Here is a 12,285-nt window from a genome sequence, read left to right on the forward strand (position 1 = left end):
AAATCGATCTAGCTACGATTTATTTTCAGAAAATTTTGTTTTATTCGTTTTTTCAATAATCAACTCTCCCCGACATCTATTGGCGAATAATAATACTATTTTTCTTAATTGAGGGCAACTAACCGCTTTAAAAACACAACAAGATGGCGTTATTAAAAAAAAAACCGAGCAAAGCTCGGACATCGTCTAGTGCTAATTTAAACTGCCAAATAATCGTATTGTAAAGTGAAAAAACAATTTGTTTTGGAATTTCGTGAACGTTTTAGCTAACGAAAACAACGGGAACCGAAATAATATCGCCGAAAAGCCAGATTTTATCCGAGATAAAGAAAACTACATCTTCGACTCTGATATTTTCATAGACTGTGCTCGTAAGCAATACGTACATGCTATATTGTGGGGAAATATGAAAGTAGGTGAGTCTTGTAACATACATTATTGGATTATTATATGAAACGTATTCGTTATTTTCTGAAATATGTGTAGTTTACTGGTTGTTATTAGTTATTAGTTTTTTTACTGGTGGTAGGACCTCTTGTGAGTCCGCGCGGATGGGTACCACCACCCTGCCTATTTCTGCCGTGAAGCAGTACTGCGTTTCGGTTTGAATGGTGGGGCAGCCGTTGTAACTATACTTGAGACCTTAGAACTTATATCTCAAGGTGGGTGGCGCATTTACGTTCTAGATGTCTATGGGCTCCAGTAACCACTTAACACCAGGTGGGCTGTGAGCTCGTCCACACATCCAAGCAATAAAAAAAAAAAAAGTTCAGAGATATATGTATATCAAAACTCCATTATCTTCGGGCTTCATTCTTTGATGTGGTAAAATGATGTCAGTTGATTTCAAAGACGGCAATGGAAAGTTAGACAGTTTTTTTATTGTCTTTATTCTTCATCTAAATGTATTCGTTATCAATTCTTGTATTATAGATGTATGGATCTTCTTAGTTCAGCTTACAGAAGAGAATCCTCGACTTATTGTTTGTTTATTGCTTCAAAATATGATCTCAAGGATTTAAAATGCTTTTATGCGTAGTACCACACACTTCACCGCCATTAACTTTTCCGGATAAAGAGTCAGACAAAAGTACGCCGAAATATCAACAATATCGCCTACATTTACCTATATTTCTACTAGAGACAACCCATTCTAAAATATTGACATGCGTCGTAATAGGATTTGAGACTTATTGCTAACCGGTATAATCGGCAAGCCAGTGTTATTGTTCATATTGCGTATTATCGTAGACAATTAAAATTATTGTTAAGGTATAATTTCACGTTTATTAAGTCCACTAAGTTTCTCGCCGGATCTTCTCAGTGGGTCGCGTTTCCGATCCGGCGGTAGATTCTGCGAATCACGGCTCTTGCTAGGGGTTCGTGTTAGCAACGTCGTCAGGTTTGAGCCCCGTGAGCTCACCTACTAGCTAAGGTTACGCTGATATGATCTCTCTAGACCAGTGATTCTCAGCCACTGTTCCGCGGCACTTTTGTGTGCCGCCAAATTTCAAAAGTGTGCCGCCACATTTTGCAAATATATAATAATGTTAATATTATTAAATTATATCATTTGAAAAGAAAAATATTTTAAACATGAATATGTATTTAAATCCACAAAAAAAAATATTATGGTATATTTTAGTTTATTTCGTATATTAAAATTTTTTGATAAACTATTTATGCAGTGTGTTGTAGTAAAAGTAAATAATTTTTCTTTTTTTTTTTAGTGTGCCGCCAAATTTTGAAATCGTTAAATATGTGCCGCAACAAAAAAAAAAGGTTGAGAATCAGTGCTCTAGACCATCAGCTTAGGTAGGAAAAAAAAAAACGTTTATTATTTACATTTTCTCCGACGCTTCGAACTTTACAGGCTTTGTAGTCACTAAATACTAAGCTTTGATATTTGAATATTTTTAAGTCCCAAAGAAGAACTCGTCACAAACACATGACAGCCATGGCTACTCTGACAGAAGTGTAGAGACAGAAAAGTAAAATAAGAACTATTAATTCTATTAGGCACATAAGTACCTCGTATCGATAAAGGAATAATGTGTCCTTAATGTGTTCAAAATTAAGATACAACAAAATAAAATAGAAAAGTCGCCTTATGTGTTTTTTTCGGATTTGGCGAGTCGTGAATTTTCGGATACTATACGATTTTCGTGCTTCTATGTTTTAGTACATAATGGAGCTAAAAGCCAAATAGTTCAGGCATCGTCAAAGGCAAGAATTATTTGACACAAAATAAGAGTTACAAGTTTTAGTCTAACTAAACACTTGATCAAAATATTTTACGTAAAGTAACTGTAACTTATCGTTAAATAAACTGTATAAACCGTAAAAGAAGTTCAAATTAAGCACTAAATAAATTTAAAATGCCATGTTTTAAAAGTAGCCATCAATTAATATTTTTCTATATTGCAGAAACCTTTTGACTTCAGGCAATCTTCCGGTAAAAATGTGTTTATTTACAACAGGTAAACGGTAATATCTACCTGAACTGTATACGGCTTATTAAATTCGTGAAGCGAAAGTAGTACGTGAACATGGAAGTTGATTCAAACGATTCGACACGAGGATCTGACTTTTTGACTGCCTTCGTAGGTAGATACTAGTAATCTATATATTAATACGTGAAGCAAAAACTTTGTATCCCTTTTTACGAAAATTGCGCGAACGGAGGAGTGTGAAATTTTCCACACTTATAGAGAATATAGAGAAGAAGTGCACAATGCTCTTTTTTTTTTAAAATAATGCATAAAAGATACATTAAATCAATAAAGAAAATATTACACACACTACATACCATGTATATGACGCACACACGCATGCTTACTATTTATTGTCAAACTTTTGTTCTTGACGTCTGTTGTCAAATTGAGAATACATTAATTATTGTTTGTCTTTGTTAATATTTTTTATAGAGTGGTCTTGGCGAAATTTGTGATTATAGAAGTATAAAATACAGTCATAATAGTGTACAAACTTACAATTCCAATTAATTATAGTCGAATTTCGACTACTGCGGGACCTCTAATTTTTATTAATGTTCACTTTCTGCTCGTTTTATGTTTAATAGAGGAAACTTGTTTGGTTTTTGTTGAACGTATGTACGGTTCGTTTCTCAGACATATAAATGATAGTTAACGGTTTACGTGACAGCAAATGACTACGTTTATGGACATCGACAAAGCAAGGAGCGTCGCCAAGCGTTTATCTCCAGTTAATGACGTTTTACAAATGTTATATGAAAAATAACGAGTCGCTTGGGAAAGTACAAGGAATATATTCCAGAGCCTGGTGGAAGGACCTCATGTGAGTCCGCACGGGTAGGTACCACCACCCTGCCTATTTCTGCTGTGAAGCAGTAATGCGTTTCGGTTTGAAGGGTGGGGCAGCCGTTGTAACTATACTTGAGACCTTAGAACTTATATCTCAAGGTGGGTGGCGCATTTACGTTGTGGATGTCTATGGGCTCCGGTAACCAGTGAACACCAGGTGGGCTGTGAGCTCGTCCACCCATCTAAGCAATAAAAAAAAATTGTGATAAAAAATTCTAAGGTGACCGAAAGCTGTTATACCGGAGGTTACGATTTTCTACTTATTACTTTATGATCTCAGTTGCACCGATAATTTTGTTAATGTATAAACAATAAATAGTTAATGCTGCTCTAAAGTGCTTTGAAGAATTTATTGAGGGGATCATCTCAATATCACCTCATTTTTACCATCGCAAAGTAAAATTTTGTTACAAATGATTATAATAGATCATAATAAAAATGCTGTTAATTAGTATGTTAGGAGCAAGATTTATATTAATTTGTTTTATTTTTTATTTTTCCTATAAACATCAACTTTACCGTCATTTCTAACATAGTTGATGTTCATAAGCAATCAAGTGACTTATATAAACATGACTGTATGTTACTTAAACTATTCCAGATTTAATCGGACTTTAAGTTAAATAATGAAACGCCGACAGCTGACTACCCTTTTCAAATCCAGCATAAGTTTTATTAATGATACAAACTCGAGGCAAATCCAGTCTGAATTTATTCCATGGTTACATAAATAGGCCGAAATACTCGGATTTCTTACGAGGGGAAAATTAGCTCGGAAAAGATTTGGCATCCTGGCGTGGGAGCGACTCTGATTGCCAAACTCGTATGAAAGAAACATTTTGAGATCCGAGGGACGATAATTATTTACCTTTTGCGGTTACAATTATGTGCGTTACGAATTTTACGTTTCCAATGAGAGTTTTAAAAAGAGGCTGAAGATTTTCCTGTGATGGGGGTTTCTTCTAAAAAAATATGAAATGGTATAAAAGATTTTTAGAAGGTACTCTTCGATACTTTGTATGAGTGTTATTGTATTTTTTGTTGTTAGCTTTTGTATAAAAACTAGCCGTACCCGTCCGCTTCGCTGGACATTTAAAATTATCATTATTATTTCTCACCCCCACAAAGATTCTCATCATTAACGCCCCCGCAACTGGTGTAGGGAGTCCAACACTCATATAAATATTAGCCTATCCATTAAGTACATGTATTTTCTACATAGATACTAAGTTTCAAGTCAATCGGATGCATGGTTCAGTAGTTATAACGGAACATCCGTAAAAACCACTGTAGATTTATATATTAGTATATAGATAGTTTGTAAGCTTTTGTGGTTAACAGCATCATAAATACTACATATATATTATTAAATGGATTCATATCACTGTTTAAAAAAATAATCATGGAACACGATGATTTTTTGATCAGTGTATTTAATGCATCCGTAACATTTACATTCTTGATAACGTAAGGAGAACTTAAAAAAACTCGCATTAAGCACAGAACAATACAACTTCTCACTACATTAACAGTTTTTGGGGAAATTTGGCAAAGAGAACCTACGTTTACCAAAAAGATAACTTCCCCTCGTATTATCTCATTATTAAACAGACGGATTAATACGTATTAGTAAATATAAAACATTATCTTAGTTGGGATAAGATAACAACATCAGGACAACTAAAAAAGCAAACAAGAATCATTACTAGAACGAAAGTATTAATTTAATGGGTACTGAAAAATATAAAGAAGCAATAGTATTTGAATTATAGTAGAGTATATATTGTAGTATAGTATTAGAATTCATAGTATTTGTATAAAATCGTTATTTTATTGTAATAAAAACAATTAAATCGCACACGGACCTCGATCCCGATGAGAAACATGCAAATTTTCAACAAAAGACATCCGCGTTTCTTTTTACCATTAAATTCCGTTGTATTCTGTAGTGGTTTTCATAATTCATATTCTTATTCAGCCTTCCGTCACACATAATATGCGTAATGTGTCCAGCAGGGCGTGCCTTCCAAATGTGGGACATTAGAATGACCTTTTTTACATGCACAGCTTATATATGATACAAAAGAAGGGTTCTCATATAATCCGTTGAGAAAATATTGATAGAATGCCTTCGGGCTTGACACGTGAAAGCCCATTTCGACGTTTAAAAATAACCTTGGCATTAAAAACTTTAGACTTGTTGGCGTGATAATGCGAGAATACGTCAGTGTTTCACTCTGAGGAATATCACTGAGGTATAAATACCAATAAAAATAAATTCCCATTTATTACTAACATGTTTTTGTATTAACAAGCCGTCATCAACGCTAACCGCATCAACAAGTTAATCTCAGCACAGACAACGCTAACTTAATGACACGACCTCTGGTCTCGGAGGGGTGTGATGTATCGAGTAGCCATCATAGAACACAAGACTTTTAACCGATGCCTGAATCTCGTTAACGACATTTACAAGATAAGGTTAGTTTTTAAGCTATTGCATAGATTTTATCGCGGGCTTTGAGCGCGGTGACTAAATCAAGAAATTCCGTAACGAAAATAACCTGACACCCCCACTACGCCTACTATGTAGCTCGCGTTCAACACATTCACACGTTGCGCTTGTGTAGTGTTTGTGAATAAGCGCGTGGTGTGACGTCACACTGCATGCGCATCATGAAAAGTCTGCCCATCTCTCTCTCGCGCGGTCAAGCTTATGAATGTGAAGGGAACAGTTAGTGTTTTGCTTTTCTTAATGTTTAATATAGCGTGGTCTTGTTTTATTATTGTTTTAATATTAAATTATCATTGTCTAACTATAGCTGCATAAGTTGATAAAAAATGCTATGCAATAGCTTTACTGCGGCAGTTCCCGAGGGCCACACTTTTGTTTTGTTTTTAAATTGGTTATCTGGGTGTACGATCCCATGGCCCACTTGGTGCTAAAGACATTTATAACGTAAATATCGTCTCTCACCTTAAAAAATGATAAAACATGAGTTCTGAGGTCACCGTTTTTGTAGTACAACGGCTGCCCCACCCTTTAAATTGAAACGTATTACTGCTTTACGGTAGAAATAAGCAGCTGGTGGTACCTATCTCTGCGGACCCACAAGATGTCTTACCATCATATCATACAAGTTTCAAACAATAAAATTTGGACTGTTGGTCTACGAAGAAAAATCACCTGCTCGGCAAAAGATCCTGCTTTTTAAGATTACCTTTCATAAACTATAGTCACATTTGATGCTGACAGTTTTTAGTAAAGTGAACAAGCTTTTCCATGGAATTTGAGGAAACAGCATGGTATTTAAAAACAGCCTCAGGACGTTTTTGTGAGAAAGCGGCGCATCACGATAACCCTCTTATCGTAGCCATCGTAATTTACGTTCTCGACACAGATGGAGTGGCAACATTCAGCCGTCATCGCCCTAGACATATTATTTCGGATCCTCCCGATACACTCTCGATATTCCAAACACCGGTCATGTGGTAGACTTAGCCAAGCACTGCTCTTATTAGGGCAGATGCTGCTGAAACTCTCATGCTGAGCCTCGTGAGTTCGTCACAAGTCACGGCAAAGCTAGAATAGCCCCTCAAGGCTACTGGCAGATAGGTAAACAAAAAATAAAAACCAACAAGCCTGGATAACAAGATCATCGATTAACACAGAAATCTTTTATACACTATACCTATACCCAATTAAGTAGGTATCTGTGAATGGTAATTTAATAGACGCAACATCAAAAATTGTTTGACCTTTAACATCAAATTTCGTTAGTACATTCCCAGATTAATTAACAGAATAAAGGCTCACCGCAATACTTCTTGCGTATATAGAAATAGGAGCACAAAGGGCTCTTGGGGATTAATGTATTTAATTATTGCTGTGAAAATTGTGGAAATCGCTTAAATACACCTTGGTAAAAGCTACATTAGCTTTTTATGATGATTTACGTTTTTAATTGTTATATTTGTATTTCAATTTTTAAGGTTTATACTTACGCTTCAAACACAAAGTACAATACATGATGGATCCGAATAATTTTTTGCAAGATAAAATTTGCATAGTTTTTTTATATTAACAAAAAAAATTTTGGAGAAACAAAAAACTTAAACGTATAGCTGCTAGTAAGTAAGCAACTAAAATATTTTGACTTATTATGTACATATGTATATGTTTTAAAAATATACATATTTTATAAGTACTGACCAACGTTCAAGCAAACGAAAACTTTGACATGGTTTTTCTGTTACTCTCTAGGGAACATTAAATTGTAGCCTTCACAGAAAATAAAATTTATTGGTTCGGTAATCGTGAACGCACGTATATAAATATCAGTAGGCATATTGGAAATTTAGTGTTTGTCGAGGAGATAAGAAAAAGTAAAACCGCTTTAAAAAATAGTGGCCGTAATTCACAAACAACATACTTGTACTTAAGGCATCCGACCTTTCTGCTGACACAAGAGCTCACAGGTCGCGGATGCTTGGGTCGTTAGCTGCACTACACCACAGTGAGGGAGCCGAGCATGCTGCAGCCCACCTCGCCTAGGAAGGACAGTGTCGTGATCTCGTCACGCAATTCGGACCCGACTTGTCGCTGTCGACGGTCGTGCCTACGATGCTCGGCAGCGACGCCGTTCCTACGCAGTTCGACTGGTAATTTTTGCCCAACTCTGGCCCCTGTAGGAGACAGCCTATTCTAGTGACTCTTAAGGAACACCACAGAGTCGAGGGCGCGCTTTAGCAGCACTCCAGCGTGCTTCCCAGTTCGTACTAAAGTAACCCGATGGTGGTATGTCGCGTTCCGATACGGCATCCTGCTAGTCCAGTGGGGATTTTGTAGGCAGCGGCTTGGCTCTGCCCCTGGCATTGCTGAAGTCCATGGGCGACGGTAACCACTCACCATCAGGTGGGCCGTATGTTCGTCTGCCTACAACGAGGGCAATAAAAAAAAAAAAAAAAAACTCCAACGTCACTATTTGGATGGATTAATGGATAAAACTCAACCCCTTCCTCGATAATTCTTCAAGAGAAGGCAGCTTGGGACCGAGTTTCCCTTTGGCCTTTAAGGCTAAAAAAATTAATTTTAAGTTTCCATACGTATACGCTCCAGGAGGAGCGCTAACTCCGTGCCGTCATACGTGGCATCCCGAAGGAGTTGGACGCCGAGCTTGTCTAGGCTGATCTTCTAGAACAAGACCTACCGGTCAACTCCGTGCACCGCATGCACACAGGCCGCGGAAAGGAGCCATATAACATAGTTCTCGTCACCCTCCAACCTACCTAGGGCCCCCCGGGCCAATATATTGCAAAACCAATGCACGCCCAGCACTCAATCCGCGGACCATTTTCATATAGAAATAGTAGACAGTGAGGTCGAACGTAGAACCTTCTTGCCATCCTCGGACGCCTTACCACCCGTATCCCCGATGGAAGTTAAAGAAATAATCAAAGACCTACGTCCTCGCAAGGCTCCGTGTTCAGACGGCATATCTAATTGCGTTATTAAACTTCTACCCGTTCAACTCATCGTGATGTTGGCATCTATTTTCAATGCCGCTATAGCGAACTGTATCTTTCCCGCGGTGTGAAAAGAAGCAGACGCTATCGGCATACATAAGCCCGGGAAGCCCAAAAACCATCCGATGAATTACCGCCCGATTAGCCTCCTCATGTCTCTAGGCAAACTGTACGAGCGTCTGCTATACAAACGCCTTAAAGACTTCGTCTCATCCAGGGGTATTCTCATCGATGAACAATTCGGATTCCGCGCAAATCATTCATGCGTACAACAGGTGCACCACCTCACGGAGCACATTTTCGTAGAGCTTAATCGACCAAAATCGTTATAAACGGGAGTCCTCTTCTTCGACGTCGCAAAAGCGTTCGATAAAGTCTAGCACAACGGTTTGATTTTTAAACTTTTCAGCATGGGCGTACCGAACAGTCTCGTGCTCATCATACATGACTTCTTATCGAACCGCTCTTTTCGATATCGAGTAGAAGGAACCCGCTCCTCCCCGCGACTGGTCAAGGATGGGGTCCCGCAAGGCTCTATCTTCTCTCCGCTCCTCCTTTTTAGTTTATTTATTAACAACATTTTCCGGTCGCCGCCGATCCAGTTATCCTTATTTGCCGACGATACGACTGCTTAATACTCGAGTACAAACAAGTTTCTAATCGCGAGGATACTCCAGAGCGCAGCCGTAACCTTATTAGGACAGTGGTTCTGAAAATGGCGCATAGACATCAACCCAGCGAAAACCACAGCAGTGCTATTTTAAAGGGGAAACTCCACACAGATTTCCTCCCAGATTAGGAGAAGGAATCTGATTACCCTCTTTACCCAACCCATGCCCTGAGCCAGAACGGTTAGGTACCTGGAAGTCACCCTGGATGCATCCATGATATTCCGCCCGCATAGACTCTACTCCATGGTCTGTAAGCGGAGTAAAATTTCCCTTCAATCAATTTCAGTTCAATCCGGAGATACATGAAGTCGCGTCGGAATGGTACTTCGATAAGGCTATAATAACGTTATTCCCCGAATCTTGATCACACAAGAGCCGCTCACCGTCGACGTCCTAGACACGTCCTTCGGATCCATCAGATCCAATAACTTTTGCATTCGACGCCTTCAACTCTAACACTAGGAGCAGGCTTGGGGACCCCGGTAACCGTACTCGTCGAACTCGACAAAGAGTCGGACGTGCAATCTAACCCATGAATCAGCTCGCTGAGTTTCTCCCCGGATCTTCTCAGCGGGTCGCGATTCCGATCCGGTAGTAGATTTAATCGCGAAGCAGCTGCTCTTGAGTTGTTAGGCCTCCTTCGGAAGCGCTCGGGCAGCTGTTAGCAAATCCTACCCTTCCTGGCTGAGCGTTTCCTCGCCCACCTGTCTTGGTGAAACTGGAAATGCCTCCGGGTCCCCAGTAATCCCTCAATACAAAAATAATAAAAAAAAAGCATTAGTGGATGGCTACAGCACTCCCATACATAACGCATATCTCCTCGGCGCGAGGATCTTGTCATCCCTGCTTGAGCTTTACTAATATTGCTCTAGGGCATTTTTATCTGAATGAGAGCTTTAATCATAATTTAGCAAAGTTCTAATGTCTATATAATTTGGTTGTTATTTTAATTTTCTACAACTGTTAAATTTGTCTTTGAAATGGAGCTTTGCTTATAATCTCTTTGAGACATATGTATGTATACTCGATTAATATTATTTTAATGCAGTGTTGAGTTGCCGGATTGTTTCTCATTTATGATTAAATAAAATGTGGTTGTTTTTTTATCAAAGAATTAATTAGAATTAGAAAAATTTATTACAAAAATTGGTACCTGCCTTCGGGATTCGAACACCGACACAGTTACATTGCTCGATACGAATGTGCCGGGCGCCTTATCATTTTGGGCACGACGACTTCAAAACTGTCTTCTTCTTTTTTTCTTTTTCTCCACCTTATCCCACTAGGTGGGGACAGCACAGCAAATTTTTCTCTTTCATTCTCTTCTATCAGCCGTCATCTCAACAGTCACTCCTCTCTCTCTCTCTCATATCGTCATTCACACACTCCATCCATGTCTTCTATGGTCGACCTCTTCCCCCTCTACCTTGCACTACCATTTCCATACATCTCCTTCAAAATTAAAATTATCATTGTCCAAAATTAAAATTAACATTCCTCCATAATTTGCAGAGTAAATATCATGACAGGGAACGATGATGATCTTCCTCTACAACTTAACTTCCATGAATACCATTATGTAGCGGATAATATTATTCATTTTTCCCATGGCCCGAATTGCTAGTACGAAGCTAATAAAATTCCATAACGAATACCACTCGCACACACGAGACTCCGAAGATAATTAAATTCTGACTGGATTCATTCGGCGCATGTGTTTCAAATGCTCTTAATTGTTTCGATGTTTTGAAATTTCAACGAATCTGCTTTCATTAAACTTTTTTTTTTATCAGATTATCTTTTTTGTGTTGTTAGCGTTGTTATTTATAAAATATGATTCCTTGATTACTTTCATTGATAAAAAATTAATTTTTCCTACATAAGCTGATAGCCTTGAGAGGCTATATCAGGGTTACCAAACGAGTCGGTGAGCTCACGGGGCTCAAACCAGGCGAAGTTGCTAACACTGACCCTAGCAAGAACAGTGCTTCGCAGAATCTACCACTGGATCGGAAACGCGACCCACTGAGAAGTTCCTACGAGAAACTCAGTGGTCTGTGTCTGTGGGTTAGTCCTTCGTTGCAAGCGACGGGTTCGACAAGAACGATGACCGGTTTAAAAGTGTATTCCGCCAACAACGGTGCAATTTTGTCATCAATACATTAATATTTTGTTCTGAATTCGAGCTGCCAGTTACACAAATCTCTGTTAATTCTAAATTTTCTAAATTCAAAATAAACAGATTCCGATGTATCTTCCTACATCATGACGCACATAATGTAAGTTGCTCAACTGTATTGTCTCTAAAGTTCGAACATCGATTTCCTTCATACTCGTACATTCCCTCGCGTACATGTTGTACATACATTATAAGTATTTTACAGAATGAAGAACATTTTGATTTCGATAATTTTGACTTGTAATTTAAATACGTTAAAAAGAGTACTACTAAAATTACTAAAAATAAATTATTTCGATGAACTTTCTTAGAATCCAATAGATATTTTGTAGGTATAACTTGCAACCGTCTGTCTCCTTGTTACGATTGAGTATCCCTTACAGAAACAAGAATATGAACATGAATTTTATGATAGCACGAAAATCACCACTTGCTTTCCCCTCCACAGATTTTTTCAATATTTTCTCTTACAATTTCCAGTTGAAAGTAGTTGAAATATTTGTAGATTCGCTATAATAATATATCTCGAGCAATTTTAATTATACGATTGGAGTGTTTTTTGTAC

At 38.0% G+C, this 12,285-nt stretch overlaps 1 protein-coding gene across 4 annotated transcripts in view; it reads right to left on the reverse strand.

Annotated features, from left to right (window-relative positions):
* rsh (Rap GTPase activating protein radish) overlaps positions 1 to 12,285 on the reverse strand; it is a 319,148-nt gene that overhangs the window by 292,162 nt on the left and 14,701 nt on the right. The window lies entirely within an intron of this gene.

This window comes from Bombyx mandarina, chromosome 18, assembly GCF_030267445.1.
Source record: "Bombyx mandarina strain Sakado chromosome 18, ASM3026744v2".
NCBI classification, from domain to species: Eukaryota; Metazoa; Arthropoda; class Insecta; order Lepidoptera; family Bombycidae; genus Bombyx; species Bombyx mandarina.